The sequence below is a fragment of the Marmota marmota genome, unplaced genomic scaffold, assembly GCF_001458135.2.
Source record: "Marmota marmota marmota unplaced genomic scaffold, marMar, whole genome shotgun sequence".
Taxonomy (NCBI): Eukaryota; Metazoa; Chordata; class Mammalia; order Rodentia; family Sciuridae; genus Marmota; species Marmota marmota.
This window is the reverse complement of record NW_025999969.1, coordinates 3,045,958-3,054,859: the sequence shown is the minus strand read 5'-3', so window position 1 is coordinate 3,054,859 and position 8,902 is coordinate 3,045,958. Positions and strand designations below refer to the sequence as shown.

General features: G+C 43.0%; 1 long non-coding RNA gene across 1 annotated transcript in view; it reads left to right on the top strand.

Annotated features, from left to right (window-relative positions):
• Window positions 1-2,955: 2,955 nt before the first annotated feature.
• LOC125617095 overlaps window positions 2,956-8,902 on the top strand; it is a 22,767-nt gene continuing 16,820 nt past the window's right edge. The window contains exon 1 of the long non-coding RNA XR_007347937.1: window positions 2,956-3,761. This is a non-coding gene — a long non-coding RNA (uncharacterized LOC125617095). The remainder of the gene's footprint in view (window positions 3,762-8,902) is intronic.

Below are 8,902 nucleotides of genomic sequence, written 5' to 3'. Positions count from 1 at the left end.
AACAACTTCAAACCTTGAGTCAACCATTTTCCCCAGTTTGCCTGAGAAAGTTCTAGGAACAGGCAACTTGAAATAAAAACAAAATAAATCAAAACAATAACACATTGTTTTTTGAATTGGTCACCCATTCTTTCACTCTTCCTCAGGGGTGAGAAATTTCACTTACCTTTAAGCTTTAGACGTTCCCCGTACGAGCCGCCAAATGCCACAGTCTGGCTGGGCACAAATGCCGCAGTCTGGCTGGGCACACAATCACGAGCCACCACACAGCTTGTAGATTCAAACAGCAACTCTTTATTCCCGAACTCACATCAGCCGTCTACCATCACGTTCTGGGGAAATCCACGTTCTCTGCCCAAATCCACGTTCTCTCCCAAATTCCTCCACTGGGCTTCAGTCTCCCAAAATATACTGTCTGAATCCCGTGAGAACTCAAGGGGAACTTAGGCAGCAGGATACGCCCTATTCCCAGCAGGAATAATCTTAAACCTTAAACCTGGAACCTAAACTGGGAACGCCCTAAACCCGATTATGTTAAACCGGGAACACCCTAATCCGCCCTGGTCCTTGAGCAAGGTCAACTACATTCAATGTCACTACAAAATGTCAGCAACATGGAGTACGCTGGCAAGGAAATTGTCATACCTACTTGGCTAATGGCTCCCAGCACTAGGCAGTGCCACAGATGGCAGGAATCTTGCTGAGGATGCCGCAAGGGGCTTCTGAATTTGTCAAAGGAGCTCTTTACCAGATGTCACTAGGATAGGTGATGCATTTGAACTACTCCAAGGCACAGCTCAGTGTTTATAATTGTCAATCAGGAGCCAGGTCAAGAAGGATCACCATAAACTCAGGGGCAGAATTTTCAGAGGTAGTTCCATTGGTGACTCTACCAGTGGACACAAATCCAGGAGGAGAAAGAGCTAGAAAAGAGTAAAACATCAAGTCAGGCAAGATGAGAGATGAGAGCTAAATACACATCTCTCACAAAACAGAACACAAAAATGAACATGTCAGCAAAAGCCAGAAGAATGCTTGGTGTCTACAGGGAGGGAACAGCAGAGGTTGGCATAGATCACTGGGCAGGATTCCTGGCTCTACCTTCCTGGTACTTAAAGGGCCTCGGCCCTGAGAAGCCTGATTTAATTTCTGATAAGCCTGATGTTTCTTCATTCACATGATTTATTGAGCATCTACTATGTGAAGTTGGGTTGCTGGATACAGAGTGATGAGAAGACATCTTTTGTTCCACAATTTCTGATCAGAACTATCAGTTATTATACAAAATTATCATAGAGTTATTAAATGGATTATAATTATAATTATAATCTGGAGACAGATTGGGATTTATTTTTCCAACATAAAACATCCATCAATGGAATACAAATGACCCTTGTCCAAGAATCCATCGAGTTTCTGGAGTGGATAACTTAGCACTGATTGCCCTGGAAGTCATTACCCATTAATCTGGAAGAACCCTTTGTATTCAGTGCCAAATGTCCACAGTTGGAAGACATGGGCCTGACCACTGCAAAGCAAAAACATCAAGTGACTGACCAGGAGGTGACTGCTCCCTGGGGGGTGGAAAGCCTCTGCAAGGCTTCCCTGAACTTTGTCCCCAGAGGCATGATCTGACTCTGCCAGCCTAAACACTGAAAGGAAGCTGCATTTGAGGCCATAAAGAGAAGAGCACAGCCAGACTAGATAGGGGCCAGGGAGGGCAGAGCTGCAAGGTTGGAGGAGGCCTCCCCCTTGGGGTCGCTTCCCCTTGGGTTCTGTGCCTTCAGTTCTACGCCTCTCCTTTGCTGCACCCTAGTCCTGGCCCTGGGGAGGAGGCATGATATGAACTCAGAAAATTTTTTTAAAAGTTTACACTTGAGGGGCTGGGGATGTGGCTCAAGCAATAATGCGCTCACCTGGCATGCACAGGGCACTGGGTTCGATCCTTAGCACCACATAAAAATAAAATAAAGATGTTGTGTCCACCAAAAAACTGAAAAATAAATATTAAAAAAAATTCTCTCTCTCTCTCTCTCTCTTTAAAAAAAAAAAAGTTTACACTTGATGGAGACTTCCTCCTTTTTCAAGGGACGTTGTTTTATCATTTGGGCTGCGAAGTGGGCCCCCAAGAACACAGTGATCTTTGGGGTTGGATTTACATTATCCCAAATGAAATAACAGGAGGTCTTATATTCTCCTTTGTCTGGAAGATGACTTTCCACTGCATAGTGTTCAGCGTGGCCTTGACATCTGCTCAGAAGTTCTGTCCCAAAAAATAAAGAATCACTTTGGGGACAAAGACGTGGGGAGAGTTGGACTTTCTGGTGCTCAGGAAACACCTCCTCAGGAGATCAGCAGCAGCCCTGCTCATGTTATCAACTCCTACCCAGTAAAAGCACATGAGTTACAGTGTTCTCACCCTCCTCCTCTACCAAGGAGAAAACAGGGGCTCAGAAAGTTTCTGGAACTGACCACAACGTGTACCAAGCAAGTGGTGGAGCCCAGTCCCTTTGTTTCTCTGTTAAACAAAAAAGAAACAGAACCTGTGGGGACAAGTGCATGGAGTACTGCATACATGGCATACGTTTAGGGCATCTGAGTGGCCAACCACTCCCTCGTGCTAGGTGTGTGAGTGGCAAACCGCTTACCCCATAGGCACAGTCCTGGGCGTGAGGCCATGTGTTGCAGTCCCTGCACTTGCTCCATGGCCCACTCCTTGATTGGTCGCTGCAATGACAGCAGAAATTGCATTGGTGGCTGCCTGTAATCTGCTTAGCTCTGCCTTAGTATATATACACGGTAACTGCGCCATAAAATCAGACCTGCTTCCTGCTTGGTCTCCAGAGGTCTTTTTTTAAAAAATATTTATTGTTTAGTTTTCGGTGGATACGACATCTTTATTTTATTTTTATGTGGTGCTGAGGATCGAACCACGCATACCTCGCGCATGCCAGGAGAGCACGCTACCGCTTAAGCCACATCCCCAGCCCCTCCAGAGGTCTTGATTAGCGACTCCGCAGCCACACTCTCCTCTACCCTGTTCCGTGGACCTCCTCGCTGGATGAGAGAGAGCCCATGTAAGAACTCAAAGAAAGTTGGAGAGGTTGATTTCTGGATGCGGCCTAAAAGCCAACATATTATTATTCTTAACAATCGAAAACGTGACAGTTTGGAGGGGGAAAAAAGAACTAAAGGAATCACAAAATAGATTGATAACAATGAAAAGAATTAAAAAGTTGAGTTTTCCCACATAATTTCAGTTGGTAGAAAATATTTGTATTTGGAAATCAATTTTTCAGAAAATTCTTGTTGACTTTAGTGATGACTCGGAGAGTACTGAAGTTATATCAACTAAGGTTTAGAAAGTAAATAAAGATAAATTATTACACAACTCCCAGTTAGATGTTTTTCAGGGAAATGCTAGCCAATGCAAAAACTCACATCTAACTCTCCCGCTGGTCTCTTTCATCACTTTTTGATATCTTTAAAGCCAGATGAGCAAGTGGCACGCTTCAGACAGAAGATGAGAGGTGAAACCATCTTCTAATGAGCTGCATGATGTGTGTGCTGGGGCCTTGGACACAAAAATTTTCAGAAAGTCTACAGCCTTACCCTCGAAGTCTTTCCGGAGGCCACAAGGGTCAAGTGACTCAGGACACCTCATTAAGTTTGGGCACTTCCATCTCAATCATGTGGCTTATTGGGGTTGAAATGGGCCCTATGGACATTTAAGATTCTGAGGATCCACTTGTTGACATGCAGTGAGTATTCTCTGGACATACAGTCATTAACTTCAAACCTGTCTCTTGGACCCTTACGCTACTCTAAGCGCTAAGAGAAAGAGATGAAAGGAATGATTCTTGTCTTCCAGATGCTCTGTTGGGTCTGACACCATAGCACTATGATAGTTATCGTGAGCAAACAAAAGAAGTATAGCCTGCATCGTTTCCAGAGGAACACAACCTGGGAGTGGGAAGGATTCCCAGAGGACAGCAGTGTTGATGTCACATTGAATCTCGTATCCCCTGTACCTACCTCTTGCCCAGTAAAGTCAGTCCCATACATGATTGCCCACTGAGGGGCTCCACACCAGCCTCCTGCACAAAGCAGAGACTCCCTCGATGTTTCCTGGCAGTTTGAGAACATTCCGATACAGAAACCTCTCTTCCCACTGTGGCAGCCCATCCCATTGCTTGATCACTCTAGTGACAAGGCAGCTTTTCCTTCTACACCTACCTGCCTTGTAACCTAACCAACAGGCCCAGATTTGGCCCTCAGAAATGACACAGATGAAATCAACTCCACAGGACTGGGGTTTAGCTCAGTGGTACAACACTTTCCTAGCATGCACAAGACTCTGGGATCAATGAACAGCGCTGCAAAAATAAATAAATAAATAAATAAATAAATAATGAATAGAAGTCAGCTACACAGTCTAAATCCTGAGTCTCTACATTGGGATCTAGGTCTATAGAGGCATCCATTTTATATATTGCTCCTCTTCTCTGTTCCCCATTGTCCCCATTTCTTCATTTACTGCTAAAGTTAATTTGTTTCGAGATGATTCTATCATCCTATTGAATAGGCAAGACTGGCACCAATGGTTAAACCATAGGATAAACATTTTGTGATTAGGAGTCAAATTAGTTCTCCAGCTACCTGAGTGGGTGCATGTGGATTATTGAACAATTATGGGATGGAAGAGGAATTTTCCTTGTTTCCAGAGGCTTCTCTGAATCCTCAAAAGGATTAACAATGAGACCAACGCAAAGGCCACTTTTCTCCATAGAGTCTCTTAATCAGTCTTCTTGAATGTGGAGACAGAAAAATACTGTCACTAATGGAAGACCTGTAAGAGAGGTCTTCCTGAACTCACCCTGAACCTGGGAAGGCTCTCAGCTGGTAGCATTTCTTCACTATTTATTGCCTGATATCTTTTTGTCTGTTTGCTTGTTTTAGTATTGGGGATTGAACCCAGGGATGCTTAACCACTGAGTCACATCACCAGCCCTTTTTATTTTGAGACAAGGTCTCACTAAGTTGCTTAGGGCTTCGCTGAGTAGCTGAGACTGGCCTCAAACTTGCAATCCTCTTGCCGCAGCCTCCCGAGTGAGCGTCTAAGGTTACAGGTGTGCACCACCCACAGCCAGAGCCTGGTATCTTGAATACACTTAGGGAAGTCATTGTGTCTGGCATTCTTATTAGGATATTGGAAGGCAACAGAACATTAGAGAGCAACAATTTGAAATCCAGAGGGTGCAGATCACAGGGCAGGCCAGGTAACATGGGCAATTTTCTCTGTCTGCTCTGGGATTGTGCAACAGGCAGCCAAATCATTTGGTGGGTTAAGCAGTTAAGCAACACATTGAGTCTCCAGACTCAGATTCTGATGGAGACTGAGGTGGTGGGAGGACAGATATGGGCAGGAAGGTAAGGGTGAGTAAGACAGAGGTGGGGGTGTGGCAACAGCTTAGTTCTCCTGAGAGCCCTCCACCCGGAGTCAAGACAGACTCAAGTCCATACCCTGGTGACGCTATTTACCAATTAAGTGACATAGCTAGAGATTGAACTCAGCATTAAGTTTCTTTATCTTTTAAATATGGGCAATGAAATCTGACTAATAGAGATATGGTGAGTATTCAAAGAGCTAACATTTGCAAAATGCTCAGGATAGGGCCTGGCATAGGGTAATCCATCAATAAATGGAAATTCTTAATATCCCTAATAATACACTAGTACTCAGAGCACAAAGAGGTAGTGGGGGTAATACTAAAGACTAAAACATGGCCTTTTCTTTGAAGCCATACACACACACACACACACAAACACACACGTGCAATATAGCCTAATGGCCAAGGGTAAGGGCTCCTTGGCTTATCCCTGCACAAGTTACTTAGTGTCTCTGAATCTCATTTTACTCATCTATAAAAGGAATAATCCTAGCAGTCCATACTTCTAAGTATTATTAAGGGCATAAAATAAAATAGTACACTTAACATTGCTGGCATCAGGCAAGCACCTATATTACCAGAAGGAATACAACGGGTGAGAGAGTGCTAGGTACCATATATATATATATTTTTTGCATTAATATGCTGTCTAAGAGAGGGCCATATGTATGCAACTTTTGGCAAAGGAACCAGAGAGAGAAAGTGGTATTATAGGAAAACAACTAATAGAGCTTTCTCTCCTTGTGCTACAAGAAAGAGTGGGCAATCCACAGGAGTCCACAAGGCAGGACTTAAGGATGAGGGCAGTAGGCATCGGTCAGAGTGACTGGTGGGGACTCAGGATGCACAGCATACAGCTAAGTTCCCAGTGAGGTGGAGAACCAGGCATGTAGGTGATGGAGCCCTGGAACAAGACTCAGGAAGGGGAGGAGAGCAGCTCAGGGATTCCCCCAGGAGGGATTCAAATGGGCATTTGAACGATTGAGCTCGCCTGATGGGACTTACAGTTTTCCCTTTGAAGCCACAGATGTAATCATCAGGGCTGCTTTACTAGCAGTGTGTCCTGCACAAGAAGCATGGAGCCCTGTACTTAGTGGAATGCTTGGATGTGACTGTTTTGAAATTCCTAACAATCCTTTTTAGCAAGGAACTCTGGGTTTTTATTTTGCATTGTGCCATGAAAATTGTATAGCTGGTCCTATTAATCATAAGTAGTAGCAAGTTTTGTGGGCATTCACAAAAGTGTGAGAATCATTTCTAGCTGTGAGAATCATTTCTGAGCAGGAGGAAAGGAAAGAAAGATGAAGGGACATTTTGAGTTTGACCTTGTAGGACAGACAGTATTCAGGCAGGTGGAAATGAGAGCATGGCTATCTGGTTGGAAGGACTATGTTGGCAAAGTCAAGAGGTAGAGTAGTCTGGGCTGTGCTTAGAGAATGGTAAGAGATGATGTGAACTTGGAGTTGCTGTTCTGAACTGCTCACATCTGGCTCTTCCAGGGCAGCACCATTCTCAGCTGGCCTTTCTAGGGGGAGACTTTTTCTCAAGATCTTTCTTAGTCCTTTCCTCCAAGAGCCATCTGCAAAGGTACCTGTCCAAAGAACAAGTTAAATCTAGCCATGGCATCCAAAGACATCTCAAAGCACATGTTGGGGATAGGGGCGAATCTGAAAAACAATCATATAGAAGTTTTTAGAAGATGGTTATTGAAAATAAAAATATTTAAATATGTCAAATACAGTTTAAGAGAAAATGCAAAGAATCCCTATTGCTGAATAAAAGGAAAGGAGGGGGGATAGGTGTGGGAAAGACAGAAGAATGAATCAGACATAACTCTCCTATGTTCATATATGAATACATGACCAGTGAAACTCCACATCATGTACAACCACAAGAATGGGAAGTTATATTCTATGTATGTATAATATGTCAAAATACACACTACTGTCATATATAACAAAAAAGAACACTTTTTTAAATAAGGCAATGTGACTTATTTTTTATCATTTTATTTATTTATATGTGGTGCTGAGAATCAAACCTAGTGCTTCACACATGCTAAGAAAGTGCTCTACCACTTAGTCACAATCCTGGCCTCAAAAAATAACAAATTTTAAAAATTAAACTTAAAAAAAAAAAATCCTGGAATGGGATTGTGGCTCAGTGGTCAAGTGCTTGCCCAGCATGTGTGAGGCGCTGGGTTCAATTCTCAGCACTATATACAAATAAATGAATAAAAATAAAGCCCATCAACAACTAAAAATACATATAAAAATTTTAAAAAAGAGAGAATCCCCATCTTCTAACTTGCTATCTCTGTGTCTTTTATATCATGGCTTCTGTGTAGGGATTTGCATAGCAGGCAAGTGGTGAAAGTGGACTTTTGACCAAGGTCCAAATCCTCTACTCCTTTTTGCTATGACCTCACTTCATTCCATAGTGATGGATTTCCTGAAAAATGGCCCAGAAAATAGTGCAAGTATTAAGACTCATAAAAGTATCCAAAAGTCATTCCATGGTGACAAAGATGAGAAATAACATAAAACGAAAAAGGTAGTTTTTCTTTTCAAAATCTCACAATTTCTATCCTAAACTTTACTATCCTGAATTTTTCATTTAGACTTTCATTTCTATTAACCTGATATGAATGTCACTGTCTCTGGTAATATAGCATGTTATAAATGACATGTAGTTATATACTTTGTTGTGTTTTCCTTTGGTTTGCACCAATATTGAACTTCGCCACCAGATCATGAGCTTTTGACTTGTACCATGCCTTCTGAAAGTTTGAGCACCCTTCCCTAATTAAGTGGGACAGAGCTGCACAGATAACTGGTATGTTTTGTGTAGTTTCCTCCTAAGCTGTGCAGTTATTGGTCTGGGGACTGGTGAGAGAGACAGAAGGAGTGGGGAAAACTTCTGGGGGCAGAATCCATCTCCTTGGAATATAGCCAGGACTAACAGGCCTGACCTGGTACCAGAGCCTCCATGGCCAACTTGGAAGAACAGAATAGTGTCTGTCACTTGGATATTTCTCCTGGCACAAATATCTGAGTTCTATTACTAGTAAGAACAGAAGAGGCACTGTCCTAGAGTAGCTCAGGAAGTTTCAGCATCTCTGTGTTGCTTCTTTATACAATTTGTAACAAAGAGGTATTCTCCTACAGTCTGCACAGAACACAATATGACCCTGGGTGCTCCATGGCCTCAGCTAACACAGGAGAGAGCGAGGTCCACTACTCAGGGTGGTGCCCAGGACAAGGGCTAGAAGTGCCCAAGGGTAGTCCAGCCTGGGCAACTTAGCAAGACCCTGTTTCAAAATAAAAATTTAAAAAGGATGGGGGTATAGTTTAGTGGTTCAGCATTTGCCTAGCTAGCATGCACAAGGTCCTTGGGTTCAATCTCCAGTATGAAAAAGAAAGAGGAGGAGGACATGCATATCAGGTTAATAG